The 25,477-nt window shown below is 39.9% G+C and overlaps 1 long non-coding RNA gene across 1 annotated transcript; it reads left to right on the top strand.

Moving 5' to 3' along the window:
• Positions 1-1,113: 1,113 nt before the first annotated feature.
• LOC135178476 (uncharacterized) lies at positions 1,114-21,975 on the top strand. The gene is made up of 3 exons (XR_010303564.1): positions 1,114-1,179; positions 9,921-9,984; positions 21,513-21,975. It is a non-coding gene; the product is annotated as an uncharacterized LOC135178476 (long non-coding RNA).
• Positions 21,976-25,477: the final 3,502 nt, after the last annotated feature.

Raw genomic sequence — 25,477 nt, 5'->3', positions numbered from 1 at the left:
TGACCATGCTGAACTATGTTGTTCACAGACACAGAATTGAAAAACAAGTATGCAGGATCAGATATTTTTAAGGAACTCACTGCTGATTGACATGAGTGTATAAAAGGAGTAGGATCGTTCTTTATTTACTTAATACTACTCCTCTGTATGTATAGAATCATAGCATCAACCAGGTTGGAAGAGACCTCCAATATCATCCAGTCCAACCTATCACCCAGCCCTATCCAATCAGCTGCAGCATGGCACTAAGTGCCTCATCCAGTCTTTTCTTGAACACCTCCAGGGAGTGACTGTGACTTCACCACCTCCCGGGGCAAATCACTCTCTCTGCCAGCAACTTCCTCCTAACATCCAGCCTATACTTCCCCCAGCACAACTTGAGACTCTGTCCCCTTGTTCTATTGCTGATCGTCCAGCAGAAGAGGCCACCCCCCACCTGGCTACAATCTCCCTTCAGTTAGGTGTAGACAGCAATGAGGTCTCCCCTGAGCCTCTTCTGCAGGCTAAACACCCCCAGCTCCCTCAGCCTCTCCTCATAGGGTTTGTGTTCCAGGCCCTTCACCAGCCTTGTTGCCCTTCTCTGGACATGTTCCAGCACTTCAACATCTCTCTTGAATTGAGGAGGCCAGAACTGGACACAGTACTCAAGGTATGGCCTGACCACTGTTGAGTACCAGGGAAGAATAACCTCCCTTGTCCTACTGGCCACACTGTTCCTGACAAAATGCTATGACTCTAAGTTCCTAATCTACCTTTGGTCGAGCAAAGTCACACTAGCTCTGTTTTGCCGAATGAACACCAGCTAGTGGGCCAACTTGTCTTTGGTTTTTATATAGCCTCATTCTCTTATTTAAAAACATGCAACTTTGAACCTGAAATGGACATTCAGAATAAAGGGCTCAGAAGAATGGAATAAGTTACAGGACAAAAAGAGTGTGACTGAAAGAAACCCTATGCCGTTCCCATTAAAAGGAAAGGCAGGCCATCAGCATGTCCTTTATTAGGCCTTGTGTGCTTTCTGCTGAGGGAGGATAAGACGTGGGGAAAGAGAGAGTAGAAGTTTAAATCAGAATTGATATCAAATGCAACGATTAAGTATTGACAATTTTTCAGGCTTTGGAATGGTTCCCATTTGCAGCTGCAAGGCACTACAGCAGCTTTAGTATTTACGAGCACTTGGTGAGTACTCTGACAGGTTTATTATTTGTTGGCTTTCTCCAGCATTGCACAGTAAAAATTGTTTTCAAAGAGGATTCAAAAGTGTATCTAGCTGCCGCTGTATCAAACCCAATCAATCCACCAATGTATTTCACATTCTTGATTGATAACTGGCTCAGCAGTTTGGCATTTCAGGGAAGGAGTGGAAGTGGAGCAGGCCTCGACAGTCATTAATCCTTTTTCCCTGAGCCTCCCTTGGGCAACTGCTTGTGCCATTAACCACATTTCTTACTGCTGATTTCCACAATCCCATGGCTGCTCAAACGACCACAAATTCACCACTGTCGGTTTCACTTACCATAGACCTTTCATCACACTGGCCTCGGTGGCTCTCCTGGGCTGATAATGGTCAGGGGAACATCTCTCTCTGTCTTTTTTACCTGTATTTTTTTTTCTTGAAAGTTGGCCCATTAATTTGATTCTTTATCTCAGTCTTTTTTCCTCCCTGTAATTTTATGCTGTTTCTTATTGAACAGGACCATGGGGCTATGAATGTACTTCCTTTGAAATCTGCTTGAGTGGGTTGGGGTGAGAGATCTTGTGGTAAATAAGCTAGGGAGGCTGGCTCCCAACTCTTTTGCTGCTGGTTGAACTGGTTGTTCATGATTTGTCAATTGTGGTCTGCATTACCATGAAGCCAAATAAATTGTGTTAGCTGCTGGGAAGATAGGCTATTTATTTATTTGTTGATTTGTGTGTGTGTTGTTGCTTTTGTTTTCATTTATGTATTTAAATGCTGTAAAATTGTGAGAAAGCTCACAATGTGCTGGCTGAAATGCCAGAAGTAATTAAGCCAAACTGTTTCCAATGAAACAACTAAGTTGTCTGTCATTGTGAGGAGCAGATATCTATAATTAATTGGGAGCTGGAACTGCTAAGGAGAACGGAAGGAGAGAGAGAAACCACGTTTTGCATATTTTTCTTGTGTTGGCTTCATTGCACCAAGAGTACTGAATACACCAGATGGGTTTAAAAAATACAGATTTGAGCTCCCCGCTGAGGATTCAGGATAAAGTCTATCTGTCATTTGTCAGCAATCTGCTGTTATGTGTAACTGTGCTGCTGTAAGCACTGCTTGGTGTGTATTTACTATTACATTAAAGCACAAATATCTCCTCCACCTGTCCTCTCTTAAGAGTAGTATGTCTTGGACAAATCTGTTTTTTAGAGTCTTTTTTAACAGTCCTTAGCTTAGGAAGCAGAATCCATGTTAAGAAGGAGTGAAATATCTAAATGATGAGAATTAATTGTGTGAGGATAGGGAATTCAAGCGATGAAGTCAGCATAAAGAATTTAAAGGGAAGGAAATAGAGACAAAGAACCTCACTGAAATTATGAAAGGGAGTCAAATATTATGAAAGAGTTGAACTCACACAGGAATCTTCCAGTGTGTCTATAAATTGTAAATCAAAACCTGTCCCTGAAAACCTGTCCCCCATGAAAGCCTTTACCCATGTCAAAGGCTCCACTGAGTCCACTAGAGTGACCGTCTCTTAATCAAATTTGTGTTAACAGTTTACAGGTCCAGGGCCAAGTACCTCAGGAGATCATTATTTCAGCTGATAAAAATATTGTAGTTTATGAGGAGAAATTAATAAAGAGCAAATAGGTGAACTGTTAACATACAAGAAAAGATTTCAAGTGAAGGCTGGGAGCTGCATCTGCTGTGGCAAGAAATTGATAAAAGGTGGTCAGTATTATGTGGGACATTGCTCTTAGTGAAATAACCTTGATTCTGTTATATGAGAGCTTGATTCCCCATATTAGCAAAACATCAGAGTACCTGAGGATATGAGCAGAATGCACATGAACTTAGCCTGGAATTGGTTTGTGTTGAGGCAGCACTGCTCTGTGCTTTCTTGAACAGTCTCTGCAAGTAGTATTGGTGCAGAGATCTGGGACAGCTTGGAAGAATCATGGTAAATGTAGCAGTTTGCAAAAAAACCCTGTTGCTTTTTAGGCAGTGGAAAGGCTGAAGCTTGGCTTCCTATGGGTTTATATCCCAAAGTGAGTCTGTTGTGTATATCCTTTTGTATCTGAAGATAATGATCTAATTTTGTAGCCTGTCTGACAGTAAAGGCACTTTCAGAGTTTCTTTTTCTCTTCTATGCCATTGCATTTCCCCAAATTTACAGGGATTGTTAGGTATTTGAGATCCTTATCTCAAATTGTATGGGCAGAAAGGTACAGAAATTTTGGGGGAACAAAGGCTGAAGAAGTTTGCAAAACTGGACTAAAACAGTGTTTAAATGTAATGTATGAACAGGATCATCGGGGGAAGATTGCTGCCCTCTTGACTGATTTCCCTCTGGTCTTTATCTGGTATGTTCTTGAGCCATTAGGAGAGAACGAGACCTTATTTCTTTTTTCCCCTTAGGAGAAAAGACAAAAAGGAACTTCATTTCTCATATCACCCTCCTGAAGAGCCTTTCAGAATTCTGCCCAAGCTGTTCTAATACATAGACTCCCTTGTTAGAGACCTATCATCCTCCAGAATATCCTATCTATCTGAATTTTACCTTGCTATTAAGTAGGTCATGGGGGGATGCTGTGAGACCTTGCCTGGATTGCTTTAGAAAAAAAAAAAAAAAAACAAACCCAACCAGTGGTGCACCCTAACACTTTGAATACATTGCAAGCTTCTGAAAATGCTGGGTTTAATTTAATTTGTGCCCTGCAATAATGAGTTACACAACAGCATGATATTTGCAGCACGTAGAAGCTTATTTCCCAAATACCATAGTATGAGAATCAAGCTATTCCTTGGGCTGCACAGTGTCAAAGATAATGAGAGAATGAAACACTTGCCTTGGCTGGGAGTACCCAGTGGAAGATCCCATAGTTACGGTGCATTTGTTGCTAAAGCTTGAGCGACAGAATGTTCACAGCTTATAAATGCTAGTAATACTGACAGGTTCATCAAACTCATCTTCTTAGAGCTAGGACAACTTATTACATATTTTTAACCCAAAGGACTTTATCTAATTGATGGATTTGGGTTACGTTACGGATACAAAATAACCTTGAGAGAATCGGTGTTCACTGCTGGAGCTGAATTTGATAGAGTTGAAGTGCCGTTCACCCAGGGATTCAACAAAACTGATAGCTCTAGGTTCTATATGACCAATTTAAATTGTGTGACTAAAATTGCATTTTCTTTCTTAAATATAGCACATGTTGATTAGGTTTGAGGGAGTGGAGAATATATAACTTAAACCCTCTTAAACCAGTAGAGATTCTTCCTTTAGGGCTTTGCTTTCGCTTTTCCTTTTTTAGAATGTTAAGTGATGGCATTTCTAACACTCGAGTAGGATGATCAGAAATCAAGTTCAACACTTCCACAGGAGAGAGGGCTTTATTCTTTATGATGACTGGAGTCTATCCTGTCATGCATTTGTACAAGCTTTTAATAAAGCTATGTATTAAAATAAAGCCTGTAAATTATGCATCTTCAGCCTTTTTTATTGCAGGGTTAAATAATGCTTTCCAAATGACAGCTAGGAAACAAAGGCTGGAATGCCTTGACTAAGCTCACACAGTAAGTCAGTGGTAAAGCTGTGTTTCAGTTGTAGACTGCTGAGTCCCTGAGATATGTAATTGGTGCTGTTTACTAAGTAAATTCATGTCCTGCTTTGCAAGTCCAAGTGGTTCTTCAGTCCTGATTATGCCTTATGACACTTGGGTATGTGGTAAAAAATAAATGCTGGCAGAAAATGAAGAAGAAAACTGGAAAATTGAAATAAAAATTTGAGGTCATGGAGAGATAAAATTGTATTTTTTGTCTTACACCTTAAGTGGTGTACATAAATTGTAGTGGTGTTCCTGGCATAAAACCAGGTTTCCAAACAATTTTTTTCACTATTTAAAATAGTCTTAATTTTAAGCTGAGTTAGAGAGAGGAGGTGGATAGTGGAACAAGAGTGAGATTCGGGACCTAATGTAGAGGTGGGAAGATGATTTTGAGTGTACTCTGTTTTTGAGGGCAAGTTTAAGCACTCACAGGATTCCAGCAGAAAAAGGGAATGCAAAGTAAATGAAAATTGAGGCAGGCATAGTCCTATATGGAATGGAGTTCCCTGCTCAAAGACTGGCAGGAGAAAAATGCTGTTAAATGACTCTGATTTGCTAAATCATCCTCAAGCAAGCATTTCTACATATACTTCTCACTTTCCACTCAAAGCCAACCAACCACATATAGGACTCCTAGTCTATGGTACAGAGGCTACCCACACTTGGTATAATTTTTCTTAACTGGTCTTATCCTTTTCCCTAAGCTTACAATCTAAGATATATTGAATGCATTTTGGAAATAGCTTGAAAGTAAATGACGCATTGAATGGTCAGAGTTCCTTTAGCCAAGTAAGTCCTGGCTTAACACAGTCTGTTCTAACAAGCAAATCCCATGCTCCACAGACAGGAGGGAAATTAACCCTGCTCTGGGTCGAGATAAGGGGATTAATGAGGTCATACACTATACAATCACCTTGGCAAAAGCAGAAGCAGCAGCAGAAGCCAGCGATTAAGTGGTTCCCCCCACCCAAGCACACAGATGCCAACACAACAGAAAAGACCAACACCCCAAAACCTGGAAACTGAAAGAAGCAAGCAAAACAGGAAGGCTCTCATGTTACAACCTGAACTTCGAGAGCCATGATGATGCTTTGCTCCAGCCAGCACTTTGATTTTGAAGCTGGCATGATGGCAGTATGGTATTGAATACACATTGGCAGATTCAACTCAATGCAGAGCACTGTAAATGTAGACAAACTTGTGAGAAGGTGACCCCTTCCTGACACTGTAAAAGAGATCCTGATGGCTGTTGTAGCACTCTGGAAAGTCTGTCTTGATCCATTGTGGGAAAGGTCTGAATAATTTTCAGCCATTCTTATTTTATTTTTGCAATGTTATTTCCTAGTCAGTTGTGTAGGTGACTTTGTAATGCTGAGAATTCAAGAACAGTAATGCTAATAATAAAACCATTTTCATGATGACATTAACTTATCTACCCAAACATTGGCAGATGTTATGGGAAAAATCTTGGCATTACCTTTAAAATAGACTTGAGTGTGTTTTTTGGTGATAGCATTAACATTTATTGGCATAACAATTACAGTAGCTGAAGAATAGCTAGCAGGAGAAGCAACTTATGTAAATTATAAAGGCTTTCTTAAATGTCTCATTGGATTACTGTGATGTTTCCATTTTCAGGAAGCTGCATATATAAAGCAAAGACAGATTTTCTCAGCCAAGGTTCTGTTTTTTTTTTCATATGCTCTGCAAACACATTTCTAAATGAGAAAATGCATTTGAAGGTTAGGAAAATTAAATGATACAAGTGCTCTTTGTATATGCTCCCCACTTTAAATAAAACTGAAGGAGATGATGGTCTTGAAATCTTCACTTTTTCAGAGGCTTTGTGAATATAAACTAGAAGGAGAATTTGGGGAGTTCACCAGGAAAGGGAGTTCACTGGGAGATTTTGTCTCAAATGCAATTATTTCTCAACTTCTCAGATGAAGGAGGAAAAGAAGTTTCAAGGGACTGTAGCAGACAGAATTTGATCATGCCTTTGTTCTCCAGTCCTTGTTAATGTTACTTTGGCTTTTTTCCCAAGATTAGAAACAGTTCTATGTCTTATTAAGCATAAGACATGTTGTCCTGTAGCTGTATTTAGAGATGATACACAAGTGTAGCTACGCATATATGTCTATTTATATATACTTAGTTACGTTAATATCCAAGTTGAATGACCGTTTGTTTTCAAAACTCCCTGACTTACTGTAATTGTTACATTATTCTGTCTTTGAGAGAATGTGTTTCTAGTGTCTAGTCATCTTCCACACTCCTCATGTCTGTCATATTTCTTGCTCTCCACTATCTTGTGTGTAAAGCAAATCTTTTACATTTCAGGCAGTCATGACTATTGTTTGCATTTGGTGGCCAGAAACAAGGGATGAGTGTTTCTTTGAAGCTTTTCCTCTTCCATCTAGAAGCAGGCCACGAGGGTGCTTTCCATTCTGCATTGCTGCTCTGGAACAGTCACTTGCACTGTCACTGTTGCCACTGCTTGCTGCTCTCAGTGAAATTTGTGTGACTAATCAGGCAAGGGACTGCTGTGCACACGTCCTGACTTTCATATAATTACAAAGCACTTTCCTCCTTCTGTGTTTTTTACTCCCCATGGAGAAATTTGATCTAGTGTGTTTCCTTCCAAGAGTCAGGCAGGTGATGTAAGGAGAAGCATTTTTAATTCAAGACAGAATTTTGTGGACCTGTGATTCTGCACAGATTTTATGAAATGGAGGCTGTCTGACTGATATACAAATTGCAAAGCTGCAGACTTTGTTTCTGTCTTTATTGCCTTTCACAGGTAACAGTGGTTGGTTTGTACTGGTTTGTTTAGGGATTTTTGAAATCTACAATAATTATGTTATGGAAGATAGCTTTCAGATTTTTATGAATAAACATAGGTTTCAATTTAATCTCAACAAAATTGCCATAGTCTGTAATATTATATTTTGTTGCCATTATCTTTCTTTGTTTTGGGGAAAAAAAATAGGAGTTTTGGGAAGTGAAAGACACAAATTCATCATATTGTAAAATTCTGGGGAGGCTGTAATTCCCATGCAAGTAAACAATTGAATGCAGCATACTTTTAGCTTTTAATCATGCCAGGCCAGTTTTTGAAGTGGTGGAATGATAAACTTGAAGTCCTGGCCAAATTGGATCTGAGTAAGCTAAGTTTTGCCTGTCATTGCTCTCCTGTGGCTATATGCTATTCAATATGCTGTTTTCTGACAGTTTGACCTTTTCATTCCAATTGGATTTTTTCATCTTGACTTACACAGCTCCTGAATCATGCTGCTTTTAAGAGTAATGTTGCCCAATATTCTTAAGTGATACTGCTATGAAGTAGTAATTATTTCTTGCTTCGCTCCCGCTCATTTTGTTGTACAGGTGTATAAAAATATAGAGGACAGTGTGAGTTGAGTCTGCCTTATGACAAGGCAGCATGTTTACTAAAGGGAAGCTGTTCCGTGCAGGTGAGATGAACCATGATATAGACTGGCAGATTTTATTTGCGTTTGTTGACAGTACCTGATATATAAAGATCATGTGCTGCTTCATGGCTTGTAGGGCAAGGAAATAGCACCTTGTCTTGTGTAACACACAAATGTACACACTTCTACACTTTCTGCAAGGTAATAAGTCTTTATCATGCCTTGCTGTTATAGAATGAATTTGGCTCTCCAAAACCACGTTCTTTAACCTAGGGAAAACCACCTAGAGCACTGTATCTGAAAAAAAGTTGTGTGGACTTAAGCAAGCCTTTAATTAACCTATAAGTGCAATACCGAATCACACTCCTAAATGTAGGAAAATACTGCAAATGAATAATGTATCCAGAGCTACAGAAAAAAAGACTGATGTTGCCTTTCTTACACTTTGGAGGTTGCTTTTATTGATGTCTCTTAGACCTCTGCTATTTCCATTTTAAAATGAACTTTGGGAACAATGTGATTTATTTGGTTATCATCTTGTGACTTACCATCCATCTCGTGGGTAGAGTTTTTATTTCCTTGCCTCAAAATGTCATTATTTCTGGTTCCATCTATTACAACTCTAGCCATGTGATCCTAGGAGAGGTCAAACCCACATTTCAGCATTTTTCCTCCTTCAGCTTTTTTATTCAAGTTTATAGTACTGATACATTCATTGTTTTCAGATAATGTACAGTCCTGTCAACAGAACAATGCACAGTGAATATGTTGTCTAATGCATCATTGAGCTTTTAGTTCTCTGGCTACAGAATTAAATGCTATGCTTATTGTAAGTAACCTATATTCCAAAGTCAGTATTTAGTGAAGGCTTTAGGTAGTTACCAGTGCTTTGAAATACTGAGTGTTATACTACAGTGGCACTTTGTTTAGCCATTAAAAAGACAGTAGTAGTCTGATAACCTACAGGATAATACTGCCTGTTACCAAGCACATACAACGCAGTGCACAATATGTTGACTTTTCTAGTTGTGTACTTCTACTAATTTAACAAGAATTTGGCAAGTAAAGGACAAAAATATTTTTTTAAAATAATTTGTGCATATAAGGCTGAAATTACCATTGTGAAATGAAGTGCATGATGTTGCAGGTACTGTAAGAATCATAGAATCAACCAGGTTGGAAGAGACCTCCAAGATCATCAGTCCAACCTAGAGTTATAATGTGATCGTATAAGCAAAGATAGTGAACAGAAGAGATTCTCAGCTACTGAATTATTAATGTTTAGATGTATATAGTGTAGTTGGTGCTCTGTCCTGGTCTGATTAATGAACTGTTGGCCCAAGTTGATATTTGCACCATGGCTCTACTTGTTGCAGTCTGAGTTGGAACAGAGCTATCAGTTTCTTCCTGTCTTTTCTGAATTCTCCTTTTTGTAATAAATGGAGCATGTTGAGGGAATTTCTGCTAATTCTGTAGATTTTAAAGTTAAAAATATTCTGACATGTGATAAAACAAACAGTATTTTTTCTGCTGTTAAACAGTCATTTCTAGTATCTTTGGAGATGATGCATATTTTATTTGTAAATCACTAATATGGATCTGTAGTGAATAGCTGGTCCATGAGCTGGCTTTGATTTTTGTGTCCTGTGTGTTTGGGCTAGCTTTGTATTTATCTCTAAGTTCCTTCTCCTTCGTAAACAGTGCAAGAAATATGCATGAGAAGATACCACAATATAGTGAAAAGGAGGACTCAGAAAACTTGCTGGTGGGTACCTTTCCTCTATGCTCTGCAGCTGTCCCAGTTCATGCATAGTGTATACTGAGTGAAGAACAGCTGAAATGTGTGTGCTAGCTTCTAGTTTGTGAAAGTTGTTGACTGAATGAACTTGAAAAGGGACAAAAGAAGGTCAGGTAGCAGTAATATGTGGAAAAAAAATAACACTTAAAGCATTAGAGAAGGAGCAGTCTAAAGATGGCTCTCCATCATGAATTTTAAAATGTCTGAAACATCAGGAGAAAAAAGCCAGACCGAGTAAGGAGCATGCTGTTGAGCACTGGATGGATACATATATATTTGTATGCAGAAGACATAAAGCAAATATAACAATGATCACTCTAAAGATCTTTTTAGATCTTTTTCTGAGTTACTGGACAACAGCACTGCTGAGCAGTGTGCTTCTGCTGATGTACTTTAAACTCAATAAAACCCCCCAAGTTGCAACCTTTTTCTGAGAGAATTTGAGTAATGACCTAATGTAGGAAGAGATTGAAAAGATACTCTCTACTGGCTGCAGAATGAGGAGAAACACTCAACAGCTTTCAAGACACACATCCACAGAAGCAGCAACAAAGTCAGGAGTGCAGGAAGCCTTGGTGTTCTAACAGAGCAGATTGCTAATGTTCTCTGAGCTAATGAATTTGGCAGTCTGTATCTAGGATAATACTGCATGGTTCAGCCTGACAACTAGAGAAGTGAAAGAGAAAATAATACACAAGCCTGACTAACATATTAAAAAAATTATAAGTCATTGATCTTTAATTGTTACAGCCCACAAGTAATCAGTTTCTACAATGAATATATTCCAGATACCTTCATAGTTTTTTTTTTTCCCTGTTAGCCTAATTTTTAACATTTAAATTCATATTGCAAGCTACATCTTGCAGACCATGTGTTATTGGTGAGCTATGAAATGAGGATCACTGAATTAGGATAATTGAAAAGGAGGACAGCAGGGAGTATGGGTGGATTCCAGGTAGCAGTTCTAGCAGAACAGAGGTAGGAGAGTAGCCAAGGAATCTGGAATGGAGCTTGGTCAGTCCTTGAAAATGATTATGGTTGGAATGGTAATGTGTGAAGCCTGGCATTAATATGGAAAGAATATTTTAGATACTGTTTTCTAGTCTTATTAACTGACTCAGAGGTTCTTTTCTTGACAACGAAGGTGACCGACATGACTATAAATATGCTTTTATCTGAGGATGTGAAAACATCCTCATGTGATGCAATTGCAAGTGGCCATACTGCTGAACAGAAGAAATGATCCTGCAATGACAAAGAGCTTTAGGCTATTCAAAATTTGTTCCAAGTGCAGTAATAAGTATGTAAAATACTGTTATTAGTTTAGGATGAACAAGGTTGGAGACCTAGTAAAAAACTGGAAGAAAGGAAATTCTGAATGTATGTGAGAAGTTGTCCAAGGGGACAGTTTTCTGATTTTTTGAAAGGGAGAAGGGAAATGGTAATTTGCAACATGTGGATTCTAGTGATTTTCTCAAGATTGTGCTTCTAAAATAATACTGTAATAGGCATAAGAGATGCAGGTGTCTGCTTTTGAATGCATTTCAGATTCCTGCCTAATGTTGACCTAAAGGCAAAACTATCATTTGCATAATCTTTTATCATTTACTTATTCATAGCTTGTCTTGCTAGCACTGCTTTCCCCTCTGGGTTAACACAATCCAGTCATTCAAAAGAGCTGCTTGATGGGATTGAGCTTAACCTGATATGACTCCCACACTTGGACTTTTAGAAAGCCTTTTTAGTTAATTCTGTGGTGGATTCATTGGTAGTGTCCTGTTTGCAGAAAAGAAAGTAGGTCCAAAAGAAGAAAAAAGCCACGCATTAAGATGCACTTTGTATTCATGGTGTAAGCACATGCAGGAACTTTCAATAGTACAGTGTGCTTTATGAGTGGTGTCTAAGTGTCTGAAGGAGTAATGAAATGATCTGTTATTCTAGTTTTAAATTCTGTTCGTGCGCCTGACATAGTGTAGGCGTAAATAAAGTAGGTTTTCAGCATTGTTCTTTCAAATTAAGGAGGTGGCGTAGATAAATTCATCTCTGTGCTCTGTCAGGAAGCTCGTGCTTACTCTTTTCATGCCTGCTGTGTGTAAGGACTGACACAGGCTGACAAAGGCCTAAGTCTTTGCAGCTATAAAAATGGTATCACTCGGTTATTTTCCATGAGAAAGTAGAGAAAACTCCTTACAGAACTAAGCAGTCAGAAAAAAAAATTGAACAAAATTAATTTAGTTCAAGTCTTGGGTCTCATGTAAGTCAACGGTTCTAGTGAAAGTCTTGGTCAGACATCCACTGCCTGGCACCAGTTCTGCACTACATTAATCATATGGGAAGCTGAGACGTGATATCAAAACAGAGCAAACAACAAATCACACCTTTTTCAGGCCGGCGTTGTAACTGAAGCTGTTCTTGCTCATGAGGTACTCCCTTGAGCGACTGCTGCTTGTGTTGTCTTACAGACAAGAGCAGGACCTCTTCCACTGCTGTGCATGGAGAGCGAAAGCGCGCTTGCTCTCTCAGGGAGCAATTATGGATGCCTGATTTCTGCAGTAGATTGAGCTTAGGGATTTGAACCCAGTGAAGAAAATAGTCTGTTTTATGTAGTAGACTAATGCAGTCTTTTGTGTAAAAAAGAAACCTTTATGTCTTTAACATGTCTATGGAAACTATGGTGTTCTGCTTAGTGTTCTTATACATGCAGGCTGCTACAGGCCGCTTTATATAGCCAAGATAGGGAGATCACAGCAGAATGGAGAATAAGAAAGAAAGTTAGTAGAGCAAAATAGTGTTTGTGCAATATATTTGATTTGAAAGGGTAGGAGTCCAGGGATGGATTGAGCATGTGTCAATAGTTTAGAAAGTCTTGTTAGAGAACTGGAAATGAACAAGCCTCTGTATGCTGACAAGGCCAGTAGAAACCTAGTCAACAAATCAGTAATTATTGAAGTTATCAAGATGAACTGATGCAAGCATTTGGCTCATAAAATGGTGGATGAATTATTCATCATCAATTGGAAAAGCATTAGAGGGAAATTCACAGCATTGACTGTATCATCTTAAAGTTTCTTTTACTGCACTAGTGTCTGAATCTTGTCAGATGATGCCTAACAAAACGTTAAGTCTGACTGATATATAAGTTTTCCAAAGGTAATACAGAAATATACTTAGCTTCTGTATGGAGATACTTTGTAGCAAATAAAGTGAAAGAAATATTTTGTCCTCATAATGAACACTGCTTTTTAAATGATTTATTAAGGATGTGTGGGGCAAGCTAGTGGAGGGTGGAGATGTGATGTATCTAGGCTACAACTTCTGTAAGGTCAGTGCAGGTAGAGACTGTGCCAGTGATCTTACAGAGCAAAAGAGAACTTTAAAATAAATTTTTCTTATGAGGAACAAACAAATATTGATTTTGGGTTTACTTACTGATTTATGTGAAAGATGAAACATAGGAACATGGGTATCTCTTTGGCAAGAGAAACCTTCAAGGACCTCTATCTGTCTGTTAATTAAAAATGAGCTTCTCTGAAGCTGCAGAGTCTTACAGTGCTATTTAGTTAAAAAGCACCAAGGGAAGAAGCTACTCTGATTTTTAGGGAACGGATGTCAGCCACATGAAAGAAAGAAAATAGTCTTAATTATATTCTGTTAAAACAGCAGGTCAATTTGATTAATGCACAGTGATAAAGCTTATGAGAGGGTGCCATATACAAACTAGCTTGTTTTATCTGCAGTATTGGCAGACTGCTTATCAAAGATGCTGCATATTACTAATAATTATATACTATATACTAATATAATTAAAGCAAAGCAGTACAAATCAGTAAATTAATAAAGCACTAACAGTTGGGAGGATCATGTCAGACAATTCTTTGTGCTCAAGATTCTGAAGTGAGATTGTCACGGGTGTTACACAAGTGTCAGATAGCTGGAAATCTGTAATTATATTTGCTTTTGATGTGTTAAATTTTTCAGATTTCCCTGTGTAACTGGTACCAGTTGCACAGCAAATCAATCTTTTTCAGTCGAGTGGATTGGAGTGCTTGTCAGCAGCTTGCATTCCTGTTATGCATCCCTTGACTTTTCCTATCTCTGTTTTTCTACTCACCAATATTGCTTCCTTTATGCCATCACTTGTCCTTGAAAGAATTTCCCAGGTGCCTTTTTTCATTTCTTTTATTCCTGTCTTTAGAAGCCTGATTGTCCATATTCTGTCATTTATATGAAATCAGTCACAACAAATGATTGGCACAGGCTGAGATTTTTAAGCTAGTATCATGCCTCTCAGCTGCATTGCTGTTTAAAATAAATTGGGTAACAGACAGCAGAAGGTTTTGCTGTCAGGGAGATAGATTTAGCTGGTAAGGTTTTTGGTTTTTTTTGTACAGCAAGTTAATTGAAGGACACAAAAATTTTCTAATGCATGCTTCTGACTGGTTCTCCTTTGGTGCTACAGGCTAATTATGCATTAGACTTGATGAACTACTGGGGAGGGTAAAAGAGAGGGATAGCATTTGAAACACAAGAGAAGTTGCAGTTGGCACTGCTCAGGATAAGTTCATTATGGTTGGAGGGTAGGAGAGCCCTGCAGAGGGACCTTGACAGGCTGGCTGAACAGAGGCCAATGGGATGAGATTTAACAAGGCTGAGTGCAGGGTTCTACACTTTGGCCACAACAACTCCAAGCAGTGCTACAGGCTGGGGACAGAGTGGCTGGAGAGCAGCCAGGCAGAAAGGCACCTGGAGGTGCTGGTAGATAGTAGCTGAACATGAGCCAGCAGTGTGCCCAGGTGGCCGGCCAGGAGAGCCAATGGCATCCTGGCCTGTATGAGGAACAGTGTGGCCAGTAGGATGAGGGAGCTTTTCTTCCGCAGTACTGAACACTGGTCAGGCCACACCTTGAATACTGTGTCCAGTTCTGGACTCCTCAATTCAAGAGAGATGTTGAGAGAAGGGCAACAAGCTGGTGAGGGGCCTGGAGCACAAACCCTATGAGGAGAGGCTGAGGGAGCTGGGGTTGTTTAACCTGTAGAAGAGGAGGCTCAGGGCTGACCTCATTGCTGTCTACAAATACCTGAAGGGAGGCTGTAGCCAGGTGGGGGTTGATCTCTTCTACCAGACAACCAGCAACAGAACAAGGGGACACAATCTCAAGTTGTGCAGAGGGAGGTATAGGCTGGATGTTAGGAGGAAGTTCTTCCCAGAGAGAGTGATTTCCTGTTGGAATGGGCTGCCCAGAGAGGTGGTGGAGTCACCGTCCCTGGAGGTGCTCAAGAAAAGCCTGGCTGAGGCACTTAGTGCCATGGTCTGGTTGACTGGCTAGGGCTGGGTGCTAGGTTGGACTGGATGATCTTGGAGGTCTCTTCCAATCTGGTTGATTCTGTGATTTCAGAGGCGTGTAACAGACTTCAGCATCTGAGGCACAGCAAAATCAGTGCTGTAGCTATCTGACTGCTTTGCTGAACAGAAAATATTGAAGTATTTGTGTGTACTTGGGGGATGGTTTCCCCAGATGATTATAGTAGGGCAATGTTCTTCGTAGATCACAGACTTTAGGCTAATAACACTCAGCAAGCAGTCAATACTATGCTCAAACCATCTGCTGGCATTACCAGTCTTACCAATTTCCTATGGAAGTGAGTGCAACCACAGGGTTATGTGCTTGACTGAATCCAGCCACAGGGTGTCATGGTAGGCCTGATAGGCCAGAAATGGGCTTATCCATGTCCTGGCTTGCCCAGGCATGCTTTTCTGCTCTCCCCCCTTCTTCTGCTGTTGGGAGAAGCAACTGTGGGAAAGAGGACTCTGTCTTGCTCAGACATGTCGCCCTGCTCTCCCCACTTCTGTGCTGGGGAAGCAACTTCAAGAAAGGAAAGTGGAAGCTCTGGCTTTACCTAATATGGTCAAGCTTGGCAAAATGCTATTCTGGTTGGCTAATCTATGTCCAAAGCCCCGTTAGTCTCAGGCTGTGTGGATAAAAAGGAATGAGCAGGTAGCACAGTGTGCTGCTGCTGCCTCATTGTATCCTGAAGTTGCCTGGAAACTGTCTGCTTTGAGAGCTTACCAGGAACAGGCTCCAAATACCTGCACGTGATCAGCCTGCATAGCCAGCGTGACTATGTGTCAAGACTGCATGTTGCAATGCATCCTGCTGCCCCTCTGTAAAGCTTCTGCTGAACTGGGAATCAAGAGGAACCAGGGCAGAGGCCATGCTATAGACTCCCAGCTGCCTGGGAAAACTCCAAAGCATCTTAATGGCTTTAAGGCCACTGATGGCAACCCCTCCACATGCTTTGGGTACTGTCTAATAATGTTTTGTGAGTGAATACTTAAAGCCTCTTCTAATTCACTAATTGCCTTCTGCCATAAGCAGAAAAGGGCTTCCTGTGTCCTCTAGTGGATAAGTGGTGTAATTAACCACAAGTATCTTCTCTTCCAGTACAGTGTTTGTGTTTGCCACTTTAAGAAATGAGTGCTCTAGTTTTGCCTGTTCCCTGTGTGTATAAATTTCCAAACTGTTACGTTTTTGAACCTTGTGAATAAGTTTTCTGATGAGTTTTAATGTTAATGAACAGTTTTCATAGTTATTAACAATCTTTGCCGGGATATCGAAATTAATCCAGATCAAATTTAAATATTTAGGCCATGTATGGTAACTTTCGTTTTAGGCAAACCACCTGAGGAACTTGACTTCAAACTGGTCTGACATTTCTTTGGTCATAGGATACATCCCAGGAGCAACTCCAAGGCTCTGTTGGCTATTTCACTGTCCTGCTCTGAGTTAAAACAGAAGTGATTCTGTTCAGTGATTTCATTTTTCATCTGGGTTTCTTCTAAGTAACTGTGCTTTCTAAAGACAACAGTGTAGTTTTGCAGACAGTGTCTGCTTCTAGAAGTGATCACGCTTGGAGTTTGTAGTTACTAGCAGAAGGGATCTTGTGTATATATGCTCCTGTGGAGACCAAGGTTACTCCCAAGTCTTGTGTACTACATTGAGGATACAGTATGTAATTCATCACATTTTCAGAGAGGAGCAGAGAAGACAGGTGACCCTAAAATGACCAGCAAAGGATTCCATTGCATATGTGTGGTAGTCAGTATAAAGCTAGGAGATCACAAAGGTTAAGTCCCCTTTTTCAGTGGCCAGCATCTACAGAAGACTTTGTCCATTCTTCTGCCTTTGATTCTATCCAGGCATTTCTGAATCTGGTTTCCAGATCTGATTTTGAGTCCAGTCTGCAACTTACCCAGTGCCTGCCTACAGCATCAGTAGTGATGAAGACATGATTGCCATTGCAGGGTTGGTTTGATATTAATTTTGTGTATAGTTGTCCTTGTTTTCATTAAATCTGTTTTAGTTTTCTTTTCCAGCCCAAGTCTCTCTCTGTTGTTCCATTTCTCTTCCCCCTCTGGGAAGAAGGAGGGGTTAACAGAGGGCATCTGTCATTTGTCTAGCAGCCAGCCCAGCCCTAACCCATGACATTCACATTTCTAAATTCGATGAGCAAAGATGCTCACCTGCATCACTGCTGTAACTCAGCCATAAAGTGAGTATCACTGAAATGCTGCAAGTGGTGCTGGCTCTCTGAGGCCTGGAGCACATCACACTGTTGCCAGCACAGGAGCAGGACAAACAAGCTGAGGAGGGGCAGCATTCAGGGCAGCCTCAGCCACCATGGCAAGACAACACTGAGGCAAAGAGGTCAGGGAACAGGTCTGCCTGTGAGTCAGTGAATACTTCAAGGGCTTTAAGTGGAAAAAAAATCCATCCATTGAAGTGTTTATGCATGTTCAGAGGTGTATTTTGCATTTGCTGATTTGCATATAGCATGATCTCAAGTTTGTAATCATAGGATACAGTTATTCTTTTAACAATGGACTGTTTTTATATGCCTATATATATTATTTGTAGTTTCATGTTGTTTGTCATATGAATTCTAACCTGTTGCAGGTTTTTTTTTTTTTTTTAAGGAAAAGTAATATATCCACAGGTCTTGACTAAGAGGAGAATATTTTTCAGACTAAAACTAGACAAGTTAGTGTTTGGAGGTCTTTGCTTGGCATAGTGCATAGCCACAGTTTGTCTCTAGGGAGGTACTCAGTTCACCCCCTGCAGCAGATACATGGCAGCTCCTGGCAGATATTGTAGCTGTCAGGACTTGTTTCACTCTTTCATCATTTTGTGATACCAAGATGTTGCTCAGACCCAGGAAAGTCTGTTGCAGCATGAGAAAGTGAACTAAAGAGGTAAATTCAAATGAGAGTTCAGAAAGAATCACGGACAGTCACCATTTATTTAAGAGAACCTGGGATATATTCTGATGTGAAACATTTAGGTTTGAGATTGGTTGCTATTTCTGTCTGATAGCACAGATTTTGTTTTCATTTTTCTAATTTTCTTTATCTCATTTAAAATAGCAATGCCATCCTAGTTTTTGTGGTTTTAACTTGTCCTAACAGATGTAATACTTTCTTTTAAGCAGCTGCAAACCTAGAAATACTAATATATATATGAAAAACTGCCATAAAAGCTATTTTCAGTGGTATTTTAACACCTCCCCACCAAAAAAAAAAAAAAAAAAATGAAACCCTTTGCACTTATCTGTAGAGCAACAGTGCATATCAGTTAAGATTCACAGTCACAGACATTTTGAGAATGGTGAGCTATTATAAGTGACAGCAGACAAACCTACTTCTTAAAAAGTATGATGTAGTAGACTGTAGGAGTTTCTTAGTTTTACATTTAGCTGAGATAGCACTGCAGTGGAACTGATACCATTTATACAGATCAAAATGAAACCAGTCTCTAGTTGCAGTGACTATGTGGAGACACAGCCTAGATGGAGTTCTTCACCTCATCATTTTCTGAGGAAAAGAAGAAGTTGGATCTGCATTATAGACTAGGAAAAAAAAAAACCCAAACAACCCTGTAAGCTAATATCAATTCTATCCTTTGACATTGGCAAGGCTTGTGCTTTTTAAAGCTCTGTTCTGTTTCCTCGCTTTTTTCACTTTAGGAACAACATCACCCTTTGGAGTGGGCTGACATCCATCACAGCAACTCCTGTTGTCAATGTCATACCAGCTATAATTTCAAATGGCTGAAATCCTGCTTTTCTAATAGAATAGTTATCACATGAATGAACAGATGCTGACATGGGGAGCATCTGACACTTCATAAATGAAAGCCATCCAAGCAAAACATCAGCAGGACTGGATAGGTTTAGGTAGTTAAACATCTGCAGAGGTGACTTGTTTGCAAATCATTAAGAATGAAAGCTTGTTAGTTGTCAGAGATCCTTGACATAGACATGACTACTCTGGGTCTAGACCTCCTTGGGACTGCATGTTAGCATCAGAAATGTGCTCCCAAATGCTTTTGGCAAGGTGAGTTCCCTGAAGTTTAGTGTAACACAACAGATCTAGGCACAGCTCCAGCACCAAAATACATGCTGTGGGAAATCTCAGCCTAAACAGCCCTAATTACACTGAGGAATAGGTTCAGGTCTCCGTGTTTGTACCACCGTGTTCCTGTTAAAACAGAGGGAAAATGGAAGTGCCCTTCTGTACAGGATACTGCAACAGCCCTTCCTGACAAAAAGAAGTATTTGTTACGAAGCAAGCATTATGATTTGGAAAGTTTGGAAAGGCTGTGTTTCCTAATTAAATTGTCCTGTCCCTCTCACCAGACCCATACAATTATTTCTAAGCCATTCCATACATCTGGAGACCCCTCACACCTCTTCCTGAGTAAGCTGCAACAGACCTCACATCATATATTCTTGTTCAGGCTAGGGAAAATAATGACTATAGGCAGAAAGCAGATCTGAGACTTTCAGACCAGTGCTCTGGCACTGAGGCAAAACAGAAGGCATTGTGGATTTCTGTTTCTAATAACTTACTGAGTAAGAGTTGAAGACAAACCAAATGCAAACTGGAATAATTAACCCAGGAAATTCTCAGTGGAAAGATGGTGCACTGACTAATCTTTGAGCAAGACTTATAAATTAAAGACTTTTAAACTGCCTGAGGTTGACTATAAAGAGTGAGGCATTGGGGTTTTTCATTTTCAAAGGAAGCCGGTTTGCTGAGGGCTGCTCCAAGGGGTTGAAGGGGTGCGTCTTTTAGGTTGCACATCACAAATTAGAGTTGCTGTTCAAGAAAGAGAAGGTGTATTGATAGTAAACAGGTGGCTCCTGTTCCAAGGAGATTTGTTTGGTACCATTTTATGATCAGGTTGATGCTGTGACACATTAAGTGGAGCTTGTCACTCTCCCATCTGGTCTACACAACTGCTGGAGGCGGAACCCATTTAGGAAGTTGCACATTTCTTGCAGCTGTTCCTGAATGTTTCATAAATAACTAGCAGAAACCAGCGATTCATTTGGCTTTATTAAACCTATCTTAGGGGAATCATGTCATTGTTCATGGAGAAAATTGTACACGTTGTGTGGCATTTAAGGAACTTGTTATCAAATTACAGCACTTTGAAGCCTTACTTAGTGCTAATAGGAAAATTGTAAAGTACGGATCAGGACTTCTTTTGACTTGATTATAATTTGTCTAAATGACTGCACTCGATAAAAAGTCCTTCATGCTAAGTAAAATGGCTTTTTGCCTGTGGAACCCAGTGGTGTCTTGTTTTCATTCCCCTGTGGATGCAGCTTATCCTTGGGTCTTATCTGGAAGAAGCAGTTGTTGCAGAATGCTGTGTTCACTTCATACATCATTTAAACTGGGTTTGTTATTGATGAATTGCTTTTGTAATTCACAGATGAAAGCAAACATTATAAACAAGGCATTCCCATATTAGCTTTTCAGTGCTTTGCCCAATGGGCAATTTAATGCGACATCAAATGTGATAGTAGCTGGATGACAAAAAGAACCATTCCCATGCTTGTTGGCTTCTAATAGCTTGATTTCATTTTTAATAGGCTGTTAATCTTGAGTTATGTTTTGTGCTGTATCAAACGTTTCACTGCAGTAAGCTAGGTTGTTTGTCTACTTTAGGTTTGTGTTGTATTCAGTTAACACTCCCTTTGGAAGGCTTTTGAAGCGCATGAGATGCCTGAGATTGACTTTGCAGTAGAAAATGTTGACTCCCCTTGACAGAACTTTTCTATCTATCATGATATGACAGGCTAATAAAACTACTCATGTGCTAAGTTATAATGATATCTAATATGTTCACGATAAACTAGCAGCGATTGAATTGAAGGTAACCACCATACTGCACAGATAAAGAGAGATATTGTTGGGTGTAAAGGAGCTAGTGAAAAAATTCTGACCTGCAGGAGACACACTTATTTCAGCTACAGTTGCAGTCCAAGAAGCCTGCTATGTCCACAGTGTGTGAAGAAAGACTCTACAAATGACTGACAGTTTTGTGCAATTTATGCAGATCTTTTTTTTTCAGATGAGTTAGGAAACAATGTCACTAATAGGTTTGTATGATGATAGAAGACAGAATACTTTTTTTCCTGTATCCTCAGGTGAAATAATTCTTCCTCCTGCCTGGTGTTTACTCAGAGTTAAGGAGGCAATTCATATGCCTCCTCAGGCTTTTGCTGTGAAATGTATGAAGAGGTCCTTAGCCTGGTGGTGAGCTGGACTTGGAAGATCACAGGAGCTCAGATTCGTTTTACAGCTCAGATCGGGGATCAGTGTCATATGAATGAATTATAGTACTTCGAGTCCAAGCAGAAAAGAGGAAGATAAAGATGTTTCTCCAATTCATATCTCTATGGCTAATGCTTTCCATAAGAATGCATTTTGTAGCGGTAGTTCTCTGATATTGTTACAACAATCTAGCTCTGCTGGAATTGACTCTCTTTCATTAAATGTGTGCTAGCTCTGCAATTCCTTTTAGTGAAAACACTCCATTCAGTGTTTCTTGTACAAGCTTTGTTTCCTAAAAATATACATCTCCATTCCATTCTCCACTGTATTTTTGTCCTCTGTGTAGTTAACTTTTTGTTGTGCATCAGCAATGTTTTCGTTTTGATATTCTCCTTGTTTCATACAACCCCCCCCTTCATATTTCTCTCAAAACTATGAAATATTGCTAAGCCAGATTAGTTACAATACTTGCTTCAGCTCTGTGTTAACATATTTTTTTTTTGCCTTGCTGTTTACCTCTTAGCAATTGTCTATTCAGTGCTGAATCTCTATTTGTCCCAGTTTCTTCTTCTATATTTGAAACAGGGCTTGAGATTATCTGAGTTACTTCCACCTTTCTTTTTCTTCTTGGTATAAAAATCTTTTATCTCATTATATTTCAACATATCTCAGCATGCAATAATTTTTTTTCCTAAGTTTCTTCCTCAGGTCTCATTAATTAATTTTGTCTTCTAGAAGTATTTATATGGAAGAAGATATTTCCTTTCTGCTGTATGGTGGGACTATTGATAAAAGAAACCTACTTTGCTGGATATGAAGATTATTTTTACACATTCACTTTGGAAAGCACTACTAATTTTCCTGATGAAGCCTTAAGGGACCTTAAAACCTTATGTTTTTTTACAGTTAAGCTTAATGAAAGTAATACATTTTACAGAATAATTGGAGCACTTCATATACCTCAGTTTCTATACAAACAATCAGTTTGAACAGGTTATCAGGCTGGACCACCTCTCCTATGGAGACGGTCTGAAAGGGCTGGGACTGTTCAACCTGGAGAAAAGAAGACTGTGGAGACCTAATAGCAGCCTTCCAGTAGCTGAAGGTGGCCTACAGGAAAGCCAGGAAGGGACTTTTTGCAACAGCTTGTAGAGACAGGACAAGAGAGAATAGATTGAAGTTTGAGGGCAGATTTAGGCTAGATATTAGGAAGAAATTCTTTACAGTAGGAGTGGTGCGACACTGGAACAGGTTGCCTGAGGTGTTGGATGTTCCCTCCCTGGAGGGGTTAAGAGGCAGATTGTATGAAGCTCTGAGCAGCCTGATCAAGTGGAAGATGTCCCTGCCCATGGCATGGGAATTGGAACTAGATGACCTTTTAGGGCCATTCCAAACCAAAGCATTTTGTGAATCTATGAAATAGCAGGGGTTTTTTTCCTACTTCTTAGTTCACAAACTGGTATAATTTGAGAGCTTTCAAAGTTCTGTGATGAATGGACAAAGTGAAATGATGAAAGTGTAGGCATTTAGTCTTCACTTGATGTTGATTTAATTCCAGAAGCCACATGTCAAACTTCAAGATGTGACTTTACTTGAGGCCATTTTAGACTTCACTTTAAATCATGTATGGCATTTCAATGGGTCATAAAGAGTAATAGTTTTCCTTGTCAAAGCATCTTTCAAACAAATATGGAAAATATAGTGGGCTTTGAAATGGAAAAATTCAGAGCTGATTTACAGACACTTGAAAAAACACTTATCACAGGCAAAATGAAATCTGTAGTATAAGGAAATCCATATTTTCCAGAACATATCAATCACTGATAATTCCTGCTTTATTATTTTGCATGTAGCTCCTTTAACCAGAGTTGAGCAAACAGGTTTCCATAATAACTTCTGAAAAAGAAATTAAACCTGGGCGTGCTTGCTTTCAGTCCTTCTCCCAACAGATGCTTTGTGGATAGTTTAGAAAAGTATTGTTTTCTCTAGTTACATTTCACATGTGGTTGTCTGTTTTGATTTAATTGATTTCTTCTAGATTTTGTCCTCATTCTGCTGTTTTATTATTATCCTAATGAATGTTATCTTTTTCTCACTTATTTTCTGGTATTCTTTTTCTTTGTTTCTTGTTAGTTTGCTTGTTTGTTTGTGTTTTTTTTTTTCCCTGATCATTTTAACTGGCACTAAATGAAAACTCAAATTTTAATGCAACTACAGACTTTGTATGCAAAATAGATAAATAATCCTATTACATTTATAAATGCACATTTGTGTTCTCATTTAATTGATCCAGAACTCTATTTCACTTAGTTTATTTAACTGATTTTGGTTTTAAGGCCATTTCTTCTCCTCCTGTCACTTTTTACTTGGGAGAATAGACTGACCCTCACCTCACTACAACCTCTTTTCAAGCACTTGTAAGACCAAGGTCTCCCCCCATCCTCCTTTTCTTCAGGGTTAGACAACCTCAGTTCCCTCAACCACTCCTCATAAAAATTGTTTTCCAGACCCTTCATCAGCTTCATTGCCCTTCTCTGGACCTTCTCCAGCATCTGAATATCTTTCTTAACAGTGAGAGGCCCAAAACTGAGCACAGTAGTTGAGATGCACCCTCACCAGTACAGGGTACAGGGGAGCAATCACTAGTCCTACTGGCCATACTGTTTCTAACACTAGAAACACTGGTGGCCTTCTTGGCCAGCTGAGCACACTTCTGGCTCATGTTCAGCTGGCCATCAACTGGCACCCTCAGGTCCTTTTCCACCAAGTCACTTTCCAGCCACTCTTCTCCAAGTCCATAATCCTGTATAGGATTGTGACCCATGTGCAGGGCCTGGCACTCGGCCCTGTTTAACCTCATACCACTGTCCTTAGCTCACTGATACAGCCTATCCAGATCCCTCTAGAAAGCCTTTCTACACTCAAGCTGATCAGTGTTCCAACCTAACTTGATGTCATCTTGTCGTGGAACGCAGTTTCACGAGAAATTCATGGGGAAAACGCGCGAGGCTGGTTTGTAGAGACCCAGTGATTTATTGCTAAAAGCGAAGATCCCCTTCCCGAAAACCGAATTACCCATGTGAATTATTCTCAATTAGGAAAGAGTAACATTTCAGAAAATGGTAAATAAAAGAGAGTCTATGGTTCTTTGAAGAATTTTTGAGTCTTTGAAGTTGTTCAGTTTCGATTTAAGAGTTCATCAGTCTACTCACAGTCAGCAGCTTAGCAGGGTTTCGGAGCACCACTAGGGCATTGTCCCTTTTCCCCCCCCGGCCAGGATCGGGTCCGTGCAGGCCCTCGGTCTCTGAGAGTCGGGCGTCAGCAGTCTTACGCCGGGCTGAGACCGAAGCAAGCAGGCAGATCGAAGCAGGCAAGCATGCTAGAGCAGGCTGATAAGGTGGAACGGGCCGCAGGCAGGTTGGTAGCATATGAACTGAACCAGCCGACCCGAACAGTCCAAGCAGTTCTGAACAGTCCGAGTGGTCCGAACAACGAAGCAGGCAGACACACCATTTTATAATGTTCAAAAGAGGTGTGTTCACCTGTTCTGACAATTTTTACGATATTATTACAGATTGGTACAAAGTTATAATTAACCTATATAGTTGGACAGTTCTTACCAAAACAACCTGTAGGACCACCCAAAGCTCGGCCCATCAGCAGGTGGTCAGTGTGCATGAGAACCAAGGCCGAAAGTTGGAAAACAAGGCCTATGTTTACCTTTTATCTCCTCTAGGGAGGAGACTTCTCATGGGACTAGATGATTGTTTTGGTTTTACGATGCTTCTGGCGTAAATGTGAGACACTGTAACCTTCATGGCATGGGGACCTTTCAGGG

The sequence above is a fragment of the Pogoniulus pusillus genome, chromosome 9, assembly GCF_015220805.1.
Source record: "Pogoniulus pusillus isolate bPogPus1 chromosome 9, bPogPus1.pri, whole genome shotgun sequence".
NCBI lineage: Eukaryota > Metazoa > Chordata > Aves > Piciformes > Lybiidae > Pogoniulus > Pogoniulus pusillus.
This window is presented reverse-complemented; position numbering and strand designations above follow the sequence as displayed.